The sequence below is a fragment of the Lithobates pipiens genome, unplaced genomic scaffold (genome assembly GCF_037356315.1).
Source record: "Lithobates pipiens isolate NorthernLeopardFrog02 unplaced genomic scaffold, aLitPip1_a1.2 Scaffold_30, whole genome shotgun sequence".
Taxonomy (NCBI): domain Eukaryota; kingdom Metazoa; phylum Chordata; class Amphibia; order Anura; family Ranidae; genus Lithobates; species Lithobates pipiens.
The window spans coordinates 170,654,343-170,671,624 of record NW_027507791.1 but is presented as its reverse complement, the minus strand read 5'-3'; the positions used below and the strand labels follow the sequence as shown (position 1 = coordinate 170,671,624).

Below are 17,282 nucleotides of genomic sequence, written 5' to 3'. Positions count from 1 at the left end.
GCCCTAGGCGGCTGCCTACTTCGCCTAGTGGTAGCGCCGGCCCTGCTCTGAGATCAAATGAGATTTGGCTCTTTCAGGGTGATGCAGCCATAGTAGATTTTTTCAGGCACGCTCAACCCTCTTGACAAATGCCAAGATGGTCACCTTAGGAAACAAACAAAAAAAACAAGTCAACACCAACAACATAAAAAGAAGCCTACCGCACCTAGTATTTCCAGGCGGTCTCCCATCCAGGTATTAACAAGGCGCGACCCTTTCTAGCCTCTGAGATCAGCAGAGATTGGGCGCTTTCAGGGGGATGTGCCCATAGGCAATCTCTTTGGGCACTCTCATCCCTCTTGAAAAATGCCAAGATAGTCACCCTGGGAAACAAGCGAAAAAAAACAGGTCAACGCCAACAACATAAAAAGAAGAATACGGCACCTGGTATTCCAAGGCCGTCTCCCATTCAAGTACTAACTAGGCCCAACCCTTCTTAGCCTCTGAGATCAGAAGAGATAGGGTGCTTTCAGGGTGATGTGGCTGTAAGCGATCTCTTTAGGCACTCTCAACCCTCTTGACAAATGCCAAGATGATCCCTTTGGGAAACAAGCGAAAAAAACAGGTCAACACCAACAACATAAAAAGAAGCCTGCGGCATCTGGAAAACCCAGGCGGTCTCCCATCCAGGTACAAACCAGGCCCAACCCTGCTTAGCCTCTGAGACCAAACGAGATTGGGCGCTTTCAGGGTGTTGTGCCCATAGGCAATTTCTTTGTGCACTCTCAACCCTCTTGACACATGCCAAGATGGTCACCTTGGGAAACAAGGGAAAAAAAACAGGTCAACGCGACAACATAATGAGAAGCCTACGGCACCTGGTATTCCCAAGCTTTCTCCCATCCAGGTACTAACCAGGCCCATCGCTGCTTAGCCTCCGAGATCAGATGAGATTAGGCTCTTTCAGGGTGATTTGGCTGTAGGCACTCTCTTTGGGCACTCTGAAGCCTCTTGACAAAGGCCAAGATGGTCACCTTGGGAAACAAGCTAAAAAAAACAGGTCAAAGCCAACAACATAAAAAGAAGCCTACGGCATCCAGTATTCCCAGGTGATCTCCCAATCAAGACACTAACCAGACCAGATCCTTCTATGGCACCTGGTCTTCCCAGGCAGTCTCCCATCCAGGTACTAACCAGGCCTGACGCTGCTTAGCCTCTGAAATCAGACGAGATCGGGTGCTTTCAGGTTGATGTGGCCGTAAGCGTTCTCTTCAAGACACGCCTAACCCTCTTGACAAACGCCAAATGGTCGCCTTGAAAACAACAGACAAAGCCAACAACATAAAAGGAAGCCTATGGGCTTACAGCGGACCTTAAAAGATGGGACCCACTAGCTCTGTCATGGTTCGGACGCTGTAAAGTGTTGAAGATGAACGCGTTGCCACGACTTCTGTATCTACTACAAGCCTTACCTATCAAAATACCCCAGACTTTCTTTCATTCGGTTCGCTCAATCTTTATCAAGTTCCTCTGGCGCGGAAAACATATGCGTATTGGTAGGGCAATGCTATTGCGACCGAAATTGCGGGGAGGTATTGGCTTCCCGCACCCTGCTCTATATTACACAGCGAGGCACATGACACCGGTGGTTGACTGGTGCCGGTGTTCTGCCATATACTGTCCGGCCATGATATAGTGTCCGCTGTGTACTCCGAAGCTGAACGGCTCCTGCGCGGTGAGTGGAGGTGGTAGCCCCACCATCCAAGCGGACATAGGGTTGTGAATATTAGCCACTTCCCGACCAGCGCACGACGATGTACGTCGACAGCATGGCACGGGCAGGCATATTGGCGTACATGTACGTCCAATATTCGTTGCCGCCGTGCCATCGGGAGCGCGCCGGCGGCGGCGCGCTCCCGCGCTGGTCGGGACCCCCGTGAGTCCGGTCGCGGGACCCGCGGACTCGATCGCCGCGGGCATCCCCGCGATCGTCTCACGGAGCGGCGGAAGTGAGGAAATGCTGTATAAACAACATTTTCTCATTCTGCCTAGCAACTAGTGACGCTGATCTCTGCTCCATGTGATTGGAGCAGAGATCAGTGTACACTAAATGAAAGCCCAACCCCCCCACAGTTAGTAACACTCCCCTAGGAACACTTAACCCCTACACTGCCACTCACTGGTTAACCCTTTCACTGCCAGTGTCATTTACACAGGAATCACTGCATTTATATAGCAGTGATTACTGTATAAATGACAATGGTCCCAAAAATGTGTCAAAAATGTCCGATGGGTCCCCGACAATGTCGCAGTCACAATAAAAATCGCAGATCGCCGCCATTACTAGTAAAAATAAAATAATAAAAAAATATTAATAAAAATGCTATAAAACTATCCCTATTTTGTAAACGCTATAACTTTTGCGCAAACCAATCAATAATCGCTTATTGCGATTTTTTTTACCAAAAATATGTAGACGAATACGTATTGGCCTAAATTGAGGGAAAAAAATGTTTTTTTATATATTTTTGGGGGATATTTATTATAACAAAAAGTAAAAAATAATGCGTTTTTTTCAAAATTGTCGCTCTATTTTTGTTTATAGCGCAAAAAATAAAAACCGCAGGGGTGATCAAATACCACCAAAAGAAAGCTCTATTTGTGGGAAAAAAAGGACGTTAATTTTGTTTGAGAGCCACGTCGCACGACCGCGCAATTGTCAGTTAAAGCGACGCAGTGCCGAATCGCAAAAAGTGGTCTGGTCTTTGACCAGCAAATTGGTCCGGTCTGAAAGTGGTTAGAGGTCCCCTCGCAGGCGAGCTTCGCTCGCCACGCTTCGGGCTTGGCTTCGCTGCGCTCGGCTCTTTTATATTCTTACTCTATGTCCACTTGGATAGTGGGGATAGAACCTGTACTCAGTGCGCAGGTGCCGTTCATGCTCGCAATTTTTGAAATCTGTGTTGCTGTGTACTGCGCATGCGCAGTACACAGCGGACACTATCCGATGGGGGACCATATGTGATAAGACACCGGCATGGGGAACTGAAGCTATGGGTCAAGCTAGAGCAGGAGATGGCGCGGGTTCCACTGGCTGGTCTGCCTTGGGCGGGGAGGCCATTGGAGCCCTGTGTGACTACTCACCCATTAATTGGCCCCTCGCTCGCCGAGATGGATAGTTTTTTTTACCTTTCCCACCTGACTAACTTCCCTTCTCCTATGACCCCAATTATTGGACATCCTAGATTCCCTCCGGGCCTGTCTGACCAGGCCTTTACCAGGCAAGCCCCGAAAGGGCTTCTGAGAGCAGCCCTATTTCTTGGACCCACAGGCTTGATTCCCATGGGAACCATACTGCTAGAGCAAGTACCTGTTGCATTGGATAGCTGGAGAGCTAGACAGCTAATCCATTTCCTCGGATCACTACCTAACCATTCGTTCTTCTCTAGACAATTCCACCCCTTCAAGGAACTTTGCCTGGATGATGGCCCAATTCATGGTTCCCTCTCTAGGTCCTACCTAATCCTGACAGATGCACAATCCTCCACGGATCCACCCTTCCTAGCTAAATGGAAAAGGGACTTACAAACTACATTCTCCAAACCACAGAAGGACAGAATACTCTTTTTCGCCCATAAGTCGTCACTCTGCAGTAAATATCAGGAGATCTCATATAAGCTGATCACATGCTGGTATCGTACACCGGTGGTGTTGGCCAAAATATTCCCCGGTCAATCTGACCGCTGCTGTCGCTGTGGGCAACAGGCTGGCACCATTCTCCACATTTTCTGGGAATGCCCTAAATTACAAACATTCGGGCAGCCTGTCCTGAGACTCATCCACAAGTTCACAGACATTTCCTTAGCCAATGATCCCGCAGCAGTTCTTCTCAATCTAACTCCTATGTCGATAAAGCGTTATCATAAGTCCTTACTTAAACATCTCCTCAAGGCAGCTAGGGCCTGCATCCCAAGTCAGTGGAAAGAGCAATCTGCTCCAATGGTGACCCAGTGGTTCGCAAGGGTTAATGATATTGAACGAATGGAAGACCTGACTGCCACAATGAGGGATAAAACGGAGGAGCATGGGAACAGATGGTTCTACTGGACCCAGTTTCGCTTTTCGGAAGAATACCTCCGCGAGACATAGTAAGCTCATGGTGATCGTTGGAGATCGCTGTTCCAAACGTTGGACAGCTGATGAGCTGGTGAGCCGAGGGCGTCTCTTGCTCCCTGGGAGGGGACCCCATCCTATCCACTCTACCCACGACACCCCCTTACCCCTTCTTTTCCTTTTCTGCCATTTCCTTCCCCAATCTTCTCTTTCCCCTTCTCCCTCCTTTCAGTTCTACTATTTCCCTTCTTAACTCAAAAAAGGGAAAAGAAAATGGTATGTTCCGACCCCATTTGACTACTACACAATACTCTTCCTCTATCTATGGATATCTAAACTCTTCGAAGGTAGCAGGGCTAGTATCAATAATATTTTAAGTGGTAGAGGATCCCAACGAGATGGAGCTTTAATCTCATCTTGATATGACCGCAAAGCTGTACACGTGCTATTCTCCTTGGACTTCTTACCATTGGCTCTGATATCCATGCAATATGATCGTTTGTTTGTAACTATTTGTATCACACATTCTGTGAAGTTGCCTTTGCATTGTATGTCGCATACTACTAAATAAAAAAAAAAAAAAAAAAAAAAAAGCCTATGGCATCTGGTATTTCCAGGCGGTCTCCCATCCAGGTACTAACCAGGCCCGACACTGTTTAGCATCCGAGATCAGACGAGATTGGGCGCTTTCAGGGTGATGGGGCCGTAGGTGATCTCTTTGGGCACTCTCAACCCTCTTGACAAACGCCAAGATGGTCACCTTGGGAAACAAGTGAAAAAAAAACCAGGTCAAGGCCAACAACATAAAAAGAAGCCTACAGCACCTAGTATTCCCAGGTGGTCTCCAATCCAGGTACTAGCAAGGCCCAACCCTGTTTAGCTTCTGAGATCAGAGGAGATCGGGCGCTTTCAGGGTTATGTGCCCATAGGCAATCTCTTTGGGCATTCTCAACCCTCTTGACAAATGCCAAGATAGTCACCTTGAGATACAAGTGAAAAAAAACAGGTCAATGTCAACAACATAAAAAGAAGAATACGGCACCTGGTATTCCAACGCCATCTCCCATCCAGGTACTAACTAGGCCCAACCCTTCTTAGCCTCAGAGAAGAGAAGAGATAGGGCTCTTTCAGGGTGATGCTGCTGTAAGCGATCTCTTTGGGCACTCTCATCCCTCTTGACAAATGCCAAGATGGTCACCTTGGGAAACAAGCGAAAAAAGAAAACGAATCAACGCCAACAACATAAAAAGAAGCCTACAATAACTGGTATTCCCAGGTGGTCTCCCATCCAGGTACTAACCAGGCCCGACTCTTCTTAGCCTCCAAGGTCAGACGAGATTGGGTGCTTTCAGAGTGATGTGGCCATAGGCAATCTCTTCAGGCACTCTCAACCCTCTTGACAAACACCAAGATGGTCACTTTGGGAAACAAGCGGAAAAAAAACAGGTCAACGCCAACAACATAAAAAGAAGTCTACGACACCTGGTATTCCCAGGCGGTCTCCCCTCCAGGTACTAACAAGGCCTGACTCTTCTTAGCTTCCAACATCAAACGTGATCGGGTGCTTTCAGGGTGATGTGCCTGTAGGCAATCTCTTCAGGCACTTTCAACCCTCTTGACAAACGCCAAGATGGTCACCTTGGGAAACAAGCAAAAAAATAAAAATAAGTCGGAAGCTAGAGACAATACGGCCCGAGTCCTCAATTTAATCCATGCGGCGCATGTACAGGGAAGGCCCTTGCTTATGTTGTCAACGGACGTGGAGAAGGCCTTTGACAGGGTGGCCTGGCACTTTATGCAGGCCACCCTGAAACATATAGGTCCAATATATATATATATATCCAATGCAACAGGTACTTGCTCTAGCAGTATGGTCCCCATGGGAATCAAGCCCGTGGGTCCAAGAAATAGGGCTTCTCTCAGAAGCCCTTTCGGGGCTTGCCTGGTAAAGGCCTGGTCAGACAGGCCCGGAGGGAATCTAGGATGTCCAATAATTGGGGTCATAGGAGAAGGGAAGTTAGTCAGGTGGGAAAGGTGAAAAAAACTATCCATCTCGGCGAGCGAGGGGCCAATTAACGGGTGAGTAGTCACACAGGGCTCCAATGGCCTCCCCGCCCAAGGCAGACCAGCCAGTGGAACCCGCACCATCTCCTGCTCTAGCTTGACCCATAGCTTCAGTTCCCCATGCCGGTGTCTTATCACATATGGTCCCCCATCGGATAGTGTCCGCTGTGTACTGCGCATGCGCAGCGAGGCCAAGCCCGAAGCGTGGCGAGCGAAGCTCGCCTGCGAGGGGCCCTCTAATATTCACAACCCTATGTCCACTTGGATGGTGGGGCTACCACCTCCACTCACCGCGCATGAAAATCTCCGAAGCTTCGTCTGCTCCGTACTGCGCATGCGCAGTACGGCGCAGACACTATATCATGGCCGGACAGTATATGGCAGAACACCGGCACCAGTCAACACCGGTGTCATGTGCGTCGCTGTGTAATATAGAGCAGGGTCCGGGAAGCCAATACCTCCCCGCAATTTCGGTCGCAATAGCATTGCCCTACCAATACGCATATGTTTTCCACGCCAGAGGAACTTGATAAAGATTGAGCGAACCGCATGAAAGAAAGTCTGGGGTATTTTGATAGGTAAGGCTTGTAGTAGATACAGAAGTCGTGGCAACGCGTTCATCTTCAACACATTACAGCGTCCGAACCATGACAGAGCTAGTGGGTCCCATCTTTTAGGGTCCACTGTAAGCCCATAGGCTTCTTTTTATGTTGTTGGCTTTGACCTGTTTTTTTTGCTTGTTTCTCAAGGCGACCATCTTGCCGTTTGTCAAGAGGGTTGGGCGTGTCTTGAAGAGAACGCTTACGGCCACATCAACCTGAAAGCACCCGATCTCGTCTGATTTCAGAGGCTAAGCAGCGTCAGGCCTGGTTAGTACCTGGATGGGAGACTGCCTGGGAAGACCAGGTGCCATAGAAGGATCTGGTCTAGTTAGTGTCTTGATTGGGAGATCGCCTGGGAATACTGGATGCCGTAGGCTTCTTTTTATGTTGTTGGCATTGACCTGTTTTTTTTAGCTTGTTTCCCAAGGTGACCATCTTGGCCTTTGTCAAGAGGCTTCAGAGTACCCAAAGAGAGTGCCTACGGCCAAATCACCCTGAAAGAGCCCAATCTCATCTGATCTCGAAGGCTAAGCAGCGATGGGCCTGGTTAGTTCCTGGATGGGAGACAGCTTGGGAATACCAGGTGCCATAGGCTTCTCATTATGTTGTCGGCGTTGACCTGTTTTATTTTCCCTTGTTTCCCAAGGTGACCATCTTGGCATGTGTCAAGAGGGTTGAGAGTGCACAAAGAAATTGCCTACGAGCACAACAACCTGAAAGCGCCCAATCTCGCTTGGTCTCAGAGGCTAAGCAGGGTTGGGCCTGGTTTGTACCTGGATGGGAGACCGCCTGGGTTTTCCAGATGCCGCAGGCTTCTTTTTATGTTGTTGGTGTTGACCTGTTTTTTTCGCTTGTTTCCCAAAGTGATCATCTTGCCATTTGTCAAGAGGGTTGAGAGTGCCTAAAGAGATCGCTTACAGCCACATCACCCTGAAAGCACCCTATCTCTTCTGATCTCAGAGGCTAAGAAGGGTTGGGCCTAGTTAGTACTTGAATGGGAGACGGCCTTGGAATACCAGGTGCCGTATTCTTCTTTTTATGTTGTTGGCGTTGACCTGTTTTTTTTCGCTTGTTTCCCAGGGTTTTGGCATTTTTCAAGAGGGATGAGAGTGCCCAAAGAGATTGCCTATGGACACATCACTCTGAAAGCGCCCAATCTCCGCTGATCTCAGAGGCTAGAAAGGGACGCGCCTTGTTAATACCTGGATGGGAGACCGCGTGGAAATACTAGGTGCGGTAGGCTTCTTTTTATGTTGTTGGCATTGACTTGTTTTTTTTGTTTGTTTCCCAAGGTGACCATCTTGGCGTTTGTCAAGAGGGTTGAGCGTGCCTGAAAAAATCTACTATGGCTGCATCACCCTGAAAGAGCCAAATCTCATTTGATCTCAGAGGCTAAGCAGGTTTGGGACCTGGTTAGTACGTGGATGGGAGACCGCCTGGGATTTCTCGATGCCATAGGCTTTTTTTTTTAAGTTGTTGGCATTGACTTATTTTTTATTTTTTGTTTTATTCTTTTACTAAGTATAAGTAGAACAACACAAATGTAACAGTCAACCATACAGCATGACCCAGGGTCACAATTACATGGTAACAAAAAATAGGCAGCCAAATAACTCTGGGTTCTCAGAGGGGAGTCCTAGAGTTTCATGCAGAAAAGAGAGAAACCCCACCTCCGACATGTAGTACAGTATAACTAATGCAGCTCCGTTCGGACAAATTTAATCATGGAGAACAACTGGGACCACAGCGAGCCAGCTTATCATGACCTACGTGAACCAGAGTAAAATATGAGCCGGTCGTGTCCAGAACCCTGGGGTTCTTCTGGGTCCCAAAGGCTAGTAAGGAGACAAGGCATAGTCAAAAGGGAGGACGGGGGAAGAAGAGAGTGCAAAGACGGAGAGAGAGGAGGGGGGGGATGGCGGCGGGGAAAAATAGAAAAATAAAGACAAAAAGGGAGGGGGGGGAATGCCACCCAGGGCAGACATGGCCTACGTAGGTAAACGTTAAATGTTCAGTCGTTTTCTGGGACAGGGGCGCTGCTCACCTCCCGAATGTAGTCTCAAGTACCAGTAAAATACCTCCAGGGCCTCCATGTAACACTAAATGCCTCTTCAGTGTTGTGAAGGGTGGCGGTCAATTCTTTCATCCGGAGAATATGATTGACTTTGGAATACCACAGCACCTTGGATGGGGGCTGAGGCTGCCTCCACAGTGTGGGAATGCAGACCCGGGCGGCGTTCAGGAGTTGCATCGTGAGGGTTTTTTTGTATTTTCGAACAGGCTGTTCGGTCAAGTGTAGAAGGCACGCTGCTGGGTTGTCTGCGATATCTACATTTCTGAGAGTTTTTATCGTCCCGGTCACCTCCACCCAAAAGTTCCTCAAGGCCGGGCATGCCCAGAAAATGTGTCCCATGGTCCCCGTATCTGAATTGCACCTCCAACAAACATCTGGGATCGATCTATTCATTTTATTCAGAAGGTATGGGACTCTATACCAGCGTGAGACTATCTTGTATCCTGATTCTTGATATTGGTTTGCGATGGAAGCTTTATGTACTAATGTCAGGATCTTCCCTATCTGTTGTGGGGTAAATGTGTTGCCAAATGCAATCTCCCATTTGTGGATAAATGGTGGGGTCGACTCTTCCTCCTGACTACTTAATATGTTGTACAGGAGGGAGAGGGTGTGTCGCACAGGTTCCTTTTTGTGACAGATGACTCATAGGGCGTCAGGTCTCTAGGAGTGTAGGGGGCCCTTTGTATGGCCAGAAGAAAGTGACGAAGTTGATAAGCATTAAACAATTCAAGCGGAGGGTCAGAAAGCTCGGCGACAGTTTGCGTGGTCGGGAGCCCTCCCGAGGGCCACACCTCTCCCAGACGCTGTTTCCCCACCACTGTCAACTGTCGCAGTTTATTGTTGGTAAATCCCGGTGGGAAGTCTGGATTACCTATAACCGGAGTCATTGGTGATGGCAGGGGAGCAATGTGTGTGCAGCGGAACAACCTCCGCACAACAGCCAACGTAGCTCCCACTACGGGGTGATCTCTGAGGTCTTTTGGTAGGGAGGACAGGAGCCACGGGGAGCTCAATAGGGGAATGGATCCATCCTCAATCTCCATCTCCACCCACTGCTTGTGTGGGCCATTACAATGCCAATCAACGACTCTCGCTAGCAGAGTCGCTCTGTTGTATTGTCTCAGATCTGGGAGACCCAGACCCCCCCTGTCCTTTGGTCTGGCAAGCAATTGCAAACGGGCTCTGGGCGGTTTGCGTGCCCAAATAAAGTCCCGGAGCAGCAGCTGCAGTTGTCTGAAAAAAATTGGGGGTAACCGGATCGGTAATGTCTGGAACAAGTATAAGATCCGCGGGAGGGCCGTCATTTTGAATGCATTACAGCGCCCGAACCGGGTCAGTGTTAAAGCATGCCAGTTTCCCAAATCAGATTTCAGTCTATTTAGGAGAGGGACAAAATTAAGCGGGTACAATTGCGCCAAATCCGCTGCGATGTCAACGCCCAGGTAACGTATAGATTTTTCAGCTCAGTAGAATGGAAAAGCGGAGCGTAGCCTCCTGGCCTCACCATCCGGGACCGATATATTCAATACAGCCGACGGATGGATTGGAGACGAAAAAAATTAGATCGTCAGCGCATGCCGCAATTTTGTGGTGTGCCGAGGGTTTGGATATGCCAGTAATATTCGGGTCATTCCGAACGTGACACATAAGTGGTTCCAGTGTCAGAATAAAAATTAGGGGAGACAGAGTACACCCCTGCCTCGTCCCATTAGTGATGGGGAAAGAGTCCGAGCACTCTGAAAGCACCCAATCTCATCTGATCTTGGAGGCTAAGAAGAGTCAGGCCTGGTTAGTACCTGGATGGGAGACCACCTGGGAATACCAGTTATTGTAGGCTTCTTTTTATGTTGTTGGCCTTGATTCGTTTTGTTTTGTTTTCGCTTGTTTCCCAAGGTGACCATCTTGGCATTTGTCAAGAGGGTTGAGAGTGCCCAAAGAGTTCGCTTACAGCAGCATCACCCTGAAAGAGCCCTATCTCTTCGCATCTCTGAGGCTAAGAAGGGTTGGGCCTAGTTAGTCCCTGGATGGGAGATGGCTTTGGAATACCAGGTGCCGTAGTCTTCTTTTTATGTTGTTGACATTGACCTGTTTTTTTTTCGCTTGTTTCCCAAGGTGACTATCTTGGCATTTGTCAAGAGGGTTGAGAGTGCCCAAAGAGATTGCCTATGGGCACATAAGCCTGAAAGCGCCCGATCTCCGCTGATCTCAGAGGCTAAACAGGGTCGGGCCTTGCTAGTACCTGGATTGGAGACCACCTGGGAATACTAGGTGCTGAAGGCTTATTTTTATGTTGTTGGCGTTGACTTGTTTTTTTTGTTTTTTTGTTTACCAAGGTGACCATCTTGGTGTTTGTCAAGAGGGTTGAGAGTGCTTGAAGAGCTCGCCTATGGCCACATAACCCTGAAAGCAACAGATCTCGTCTGATCTCAGAGACTAAACAGGGTCGGGCCTTGTTAATACCTGGATGGGAGACCACCTGGGAATACTAGGTGCTGTAGACTTCTTCTCATGTTGTTGGCGTTGACTTGATTTTTTTGTTTGTTTCCCAAGGTGACCATATTGGCGTTAGTCAAGGTTGAGAGTGCCTGAAGAAATCTCCTACGGCCACACCACCCTAAAAGAGCCCAATCTCATCTGATCTCAGAGGCTAAGCAGGGTTGGGACCAGTTTAGTACCTGGATGGGAGACCGCCTGGGATTTCCAGATGCCGTAGGCATCTTTTTATGTTGTGGCCATTGACCTATTTTTTTCCGCTTGTTTCCAAGGTGACCATCTTGGTGTTTGTCAAGAGAGTTGAGAGTGCCTGAAGATATCGGCTATGGCCACATCACCCTGAATCTGTTCCATCTCGTCTGATCTTGGAGGCTAAGCAGACCAGCAGGCCTGGTTAATGCCTGTATGGGAAACCGCCTGGGAATACCAGGTGTCGTAGGCTTCTTTTTTTTTTTCAAATATAATTTTTTCTCCAAATAGGGGAAGACGGTCCCCCGAGTACATAATGCAACAGAGAAATACAGAGCAAAAAGCAGCTGAACAATACTTGATACAGGTATATTCGCAACTGTGAGTCTGCCTTCCATCAATCACAATGATTCGAGGCACGGATAAAGTACTGTACCAAGATCCAGGGTCACACAAACCCCCAGGTCCCTCCGGCATAATCCATCCAGAGGGGGGTGTGGGGCCGTCATTCCCAATTTTCCACTCTTTCCAAAAGAGAGAGGGGGTGGAGGGGGTGAGAGATAGGGGAGGTAGGCAGAAAAGAGAAGGGTTGAAAGATCAGAAAAGGAGAAGAGGGGACGAGACACGATGGCAGCCACTGTCCAAGGGGCCAGTCAAGGAAAGCTCAGAGCACTAAGGCGATAGCAGGCGACATCCTTCCAGCGAGAATATAAAGGTATTCCAGATGTCTCAGGTTTGTTTAAAAAATTCTTGTATACCTTGTGATGTGAGGATCAAGTCCTCCATTTTTTTTAATGTCCTCTATTTTCCTAAGCCAGTGGGTAATGAAAGGGGGGGAACATTTTTTCCAATAGAGAGGGATGCAGGATTTCGCCGCATTTATCACATGCCGTAAAATAGATTTTTTTGTACTTCTTAAAGGGGAGGGCCACCCTGAAAAACAAAAAAATGTTAAAAATTACAAAAAATCTAAAAAAAAAAAAAATGAAAAAAAATTTTTTTTTTTACTTACCAGAAATGCCTGTTGCTAGGCACTTTCTCCTAATCTTCCTCTTCCTCCTCCGCGGAGATCTTCTGTCTTCTGTCTTCGTCGCGGCGTCTTCTGGGTAATGAGTCGCGCTGTGTTCTGGGAACTGTGTGTTCCAGAACACAGCGCGTCCCATTCAGAAAGCGCTGCGGGACTCGCGCATGCGCAGTAGCTGCGGGACTCGCGCATGCGCAGTAGGAAACGGGCAGTGAAGCCATAAGGCTCCGCTGCCTGTTTCCCTTACAAGGGATGGCGGCGCCGGGACCCGAGAGCCGAGGGACGGGTCGGCCTCGGGCGGCCGACATCGCGGGCGCCCTGGACAGGTGAGTGTGTTTATTAAGTCAGCAGCTGCAGTGTTTGCAGCTGCTGACTTTTTTTTTTTTTTTTTTTTTATAACCGGCCCTCCACTTTAATGGGAATCTGTGAATGGTGCAAGAGAAAGAATGCAGCCTCTTCCTGGATGGAGAAGTCTGTGAATTTTTGTGTTATGCATCGGATCTCTGTCCAGAAGTCCACCAAGCTGAGGCAGGACCAAAAAATGTGCAGCAACGTGCCCTCTTCTTCTCCACACCTCCAGCATATGTTCGAAACATTTCTGCAGCTTTGATGGTGTCAAATACCACCTGGTGAGAAGTTTAAAATTCGTCTCCTGTATCTTCGTGCACAGCGACATTTTGAGAGCCAAAGTGATAATGCGTTGTCTCTGTGCTGGGGAAAATTAGCAATTAAGGTCCTTTTCCCAGTTGGACAGACAGGTTAAGTGTGGGTAATCTGTTTGAGAGAGAATGTGGGCCAAAGGGCCTTCGCTCCTGCATAGAGTCTCAAACTCCGACTGAGGGCGGGCGAACGTTTGAGGATTGGGGATGGAATGGAGAAAATGATGTAGTTGCGCCGCTCTCCAAAAAGGCAGTTGGAAAAGCCCTGTCGGATCTGTTAGGGTTGAGAAAGAAGGCCATTTTCCATCAATGACGAATTTAGACGCATTGTCTAGGTTGGAATTTCTAAGTGGGTCCCCAGTTCAAAGGTTGGATGGCCACGTATAGGGAATAGGGGGGAAGTCAAAGACGTGAGTGTGTTTTGGGTAGCGATCAGGTGACTGACTTTCAACTAAGCCCCTATAGTGGGATGTGACATAAATTCTGTGGGGGAATACTTATAGCACCACATGGCGCTTCTTAGCGGAATTCGGGAGTGAGCTTAGAAAGTTTGTTTCGATTCCAGTCCAATACATGCCCCAGATGGGAGGCCAGGTAGTAGCGTCGCAAGTTAGGGAGAACAAACCCTCCCTGTTGTTTAGACAATGTCAGCTGTGACCGCTTAAGTCTGGGATTTTTGTGGGCCCAGTTAAAATGAGTGAGCAAGGATTGAGCTTGCTTAAAAAACAGGACTGGAATCTGGATCGGGAGAGCTTGGAAAAGATAAGTAAATTTAGGGAGTATGTTCATTTTAATGAGATTGCATCTGCTGAACCAGGAATGGAGGCCAGAATGCCACCCGTGAAGCAAACTGCGGATCTTAGTGACAAGGGGTGGGGGGAAGTTCAACATAAACGTACGCGCGATGTCCAGTGGAATGTAAGTACGTGAGTATATCTTACTTATCCATGCCAGCATCCGTTCACTCAGACCTATATGGCGAAGGACCGAGAACATTAATGTCCATTTGACCCGATCAAAAGCCTTCTCGGCATCAGTACTCATGAAAAGACAAGGGGTCCCAGATGACTTTGCTTTACGGATCAGGGTAAGCACCTTAGTGGTGTTGTCCCTATCTTCCCTGGTGGGAATAAAACCTAACTGGTCAATATGTATAAGGGACTACAAGTAATGTGCCAATCACGTGGCGAGGAGTTAGAGAATAGTTTTAGGACCGAATTTTGGAGGGAAATGGGTCTGTAGCTCCCACATAGACCTGGGTCCTTGCCCTCCTTAGTTATCAACGAGATGTGGGCTCTAAGGGTATCCTCAGGAAAATAAATTCACCAAGCGCAGGCCGAGAATAGGGAGGAAGGTCTTAAAGTATTGTGCGGTATATCCGTCAGGGCCCGGAGCCTTACCCACCTTCGGAGGTCCCACGGCCGTCTGGACTTCTTCCAGTGTGATCGGGTCCTCCAAGTACTCCCGTGATTCCGATGAGAGGGTTGGTAGACCAGAACCGGTTACATATCTGTCTATATTGTCCTGTCCAGACCCTGAATCGGGCAGGTTGTAGAGATCAGAGTAACATTTTTCAAAGACTTCGACTATTTGGGTTGGGGTAGAGGCCCTCTGGCCATTCTCATCTATCAACTGTGGTATGTAAGAGCCAAATTTCAACTCCTTTACCGACCTGGCTAAGATTTTTCTGCATGTGTCCTCTGATTCCTACGTCAGTTTACGACAAACCTGGAGTGCCGCTTTCGCTTTATAATGGAGTAGGACAGCAATATGGGTATGGAGTGTCCCCAATTCAATCTCTAAGGTCCGTAAGGGGGTATGTTTATGTTTCGCTTACACAGAGGCAAGTTCACGAAACAGATTAGCAAGCTGTTCCTTCCGTGTTCGTTTGATGCGCGCCCCGTGCCTGATAAGTACCCTGCGGAGTACTGACTTGTGAGCCTCCCAAATTATCCCCGGGTCACAGTCCTGCTTTAGTTTTCTTGGAAATAAAGGTCCAATTCCCTGGTCACATCTGCTAAAACTTACGGTATCTGGAGGAGGCTCTCATTAAGGTGCCAGAATAGAGACCTAGGTGAGGGGTAGGGAGCGAGGAGCAAGAGGCAGAAGTGTCAACCGATGGCGAAAGGGGACATTAAAGTCCCCACCTAATATCAATTGGCCCTCCCGAAAGTCACATAATCTGTGCAGGGTAGTTCTGAGGAACGTGTCTTGGTGATCATTGGGAGCGTACACAGTGGCAAATGTAAAAAGGCGCTCTCCAATGTGGCCCCTAAGAAAAAGATATTGGCCCCCAGGGTCCACCAGAGAATCCTGGAGAACCCAGGGGAGCCTGCTAGAGATCAGAATGGAGAGGAGGGGTTAGTAGAGTGGTAGACCTTAGGGAAGGATCTCGACCATAGAAAGGGGAGGCTAGTATTTTTAAAATGTGTTTCTTGTATAAAGGCCACATCAGTACAGGATGTGTTCAGTTCTCACAGGAGGATCCACCATTTTTCAGGGGAGTTCAGTCCCTTAACGTTTAGAGAGGTGACCTTGACTGAGTCTGCCATCGCTCCTCGGGGAGGGGGAGGGGGACATCAGAGAAAAGCAAAGAAAGTTGAACCAAGGTAGGTTTTGGGTAGGTAATGCATGGCGGGAACTAAGGGGGAGAAAGGAAGGGCAAATGGAAGGAAAGGTAAAGGGAAAAAGAGGCCGGGCACCTCAACCCCAGGGGGAGAGGGAAATTAAGGGTTGTCCGCACTCAACAGTACAGGAAGGGTATACTAAAACAGCACAATTATGCTATAGCGCTTACCAGATGTACACTGGGTTTAAAGCGCTGTCCTACTTGGGTTATTGGGTAGACAGGTCGGAGAGGGAGCCCCCGAATCCTAGTCCCCCCAGTCCCGGCAGTGGTAAATGTCACGTCTGATACCGGTATGCAAATAAAAGACAATCAGTAACATCAAAGAAACAAAAAACAATAGTATAACCAAAACAGAGGTAGAGCATATAACTGTCAGCACTGAGGGGTCTCCTCGGCTCGCCCTAAACATAGGCATGCACGAGGGAGCCCGTCACAACAGAAAAGGCATCACAGAATGGGATCCACCACCCCCCGTCCCATACCCCTAAAGTACATGCAGTCCCCGGACAAATGCATTTCTCCCTTTGGCAGATTGTCCTCTCCTTACCCCCCTCTCCCCCGTCCACGGCCCGGGGGGAAAAGGGGCAGGGAAGGGGGGAAAGGGGGAGTGGAAGGGGGGAAAGGGGGAGTGGAAGGGGGAAAGGGGGAGGGAAAGGAGGGAAGGGAAGGGTGGGAAGGGGGGGAGGGAGGGGGGAAACAGGGGAGAGGGGACAAACATGCAGAAATGTCAAGTCCTTTAGCGCACTCCCACCAGCAAACACCCGGACCCCATAAATTTCAACTCCTCCCCTCCATGGTCACCACATCAAGATGAAAGAGGAGCAGCCCTGGTCGGTGCATGGAAAATCCGGCAGGCAAGGGGCTGGGGCCACCATCCCTCCATCCAACGGGAGACTTCACCTGAGCAGCAGTCCTGGGGCCCGCCAATTAGTGTCTCTCCTGCATCGCCATCGGGGGCTGTGTAGAGCATCCAGAGGGAGGCTGGGACCGCCCAAACAGTAAGGGGTAAATCCTCCAGGGGGGTCCAGAGTCACCCTGGAGGGAAGCAGTGTCTCGTACCAATAGGCTCAATAAATAAGTCATCCAGGGTCCCCGAAAGCTGCAGAAGGCAATGTCAGCAAAGAGTAGGTGGGAGTCAGAGGGGGGGACAAGGGGCGCATCCAGGGGGAGGGGACACATATGCGGGAATGTCAAGCCCTTCCAGTACAGCGCATTAGGTATCACTCAGACCCCCCAAAGTGCAACTCCCCCATCTAAGGTCAAGACTCCAGAAGGGAAGATGAGCCGCCCTGGTCTGTACATGAAAGAACCTGCTGCCAAGGGGTTGGGGCCATCATCCCTTCCTCCAATGGGAGATGGCACCGGAATGAAAGCCCCGTGTCCTGTCAAGTGGTGCCCCTCTGACAATGTCGTTGTGGTATATGTGGAGCATCCAGGGAGAGGCAGGGACCACCCA

The 17,282-nt window shown here is 49.0% G+C and overlaps 7 pseudogenes; 3 read left to right on the top strand and 4 right to left on the bottom strand.

Annotated features, from left to right (window-relative positions):
- Window positions 1–845: 845 nt before the first annotated feature.
- LOC143949909 (5S ribosomal RNA) lies at window positions 846–964 on the bottom strand (annotated as a pseudogene).
- Window positions 965–4,681: 3,717 nt separating this feature from the next.
- On the bottom strand, window positions 4,682–4,800 carry LOC143949203 (5S ribosomal RNA; annotated as a pseudogene).
- A 101-nt stretch (window positions 4,801–4,901) lies between these two features.
- Window positions 4,902–5,020, bottom strand: LOC143948743 (5S ribosomal RNA; annotated as a pseudogene).
- A 320-nt stretch (window positions 5,021–5,340) lies between these two features.
- On the bottom strand, window positions 5,341–5,459 carry LOC143946576 (5S ribosomal RNA; annotated as a pseudogene).
- Window positions 5,460–7,231: 1,772 nt separating this feature from the next.
- On the top strand, window positions 7,232–7,350 carry LOC143949643 (5S ribosomal RNA; annotated as a pseudogene).
- A 3,864-nt stretch (window positions 7,351–11,214) lies between these two features.
- LOC143949697 (5S ribosomal RNA) lies at window positions 11,215–11,333 on the top strand (annotated as a pseudogene).
- Window positions 11,334–11,428: 95 nt separating this feature from the next.
- LOC143949888 (5S ribosomal RNA) lies at window positions 11,429–11,548 on the top strand (annotated as a pseudogene).
- The last annotated feature ends 5,734 nt before the right edge of the window (window positions 11,549–17,282 follow it).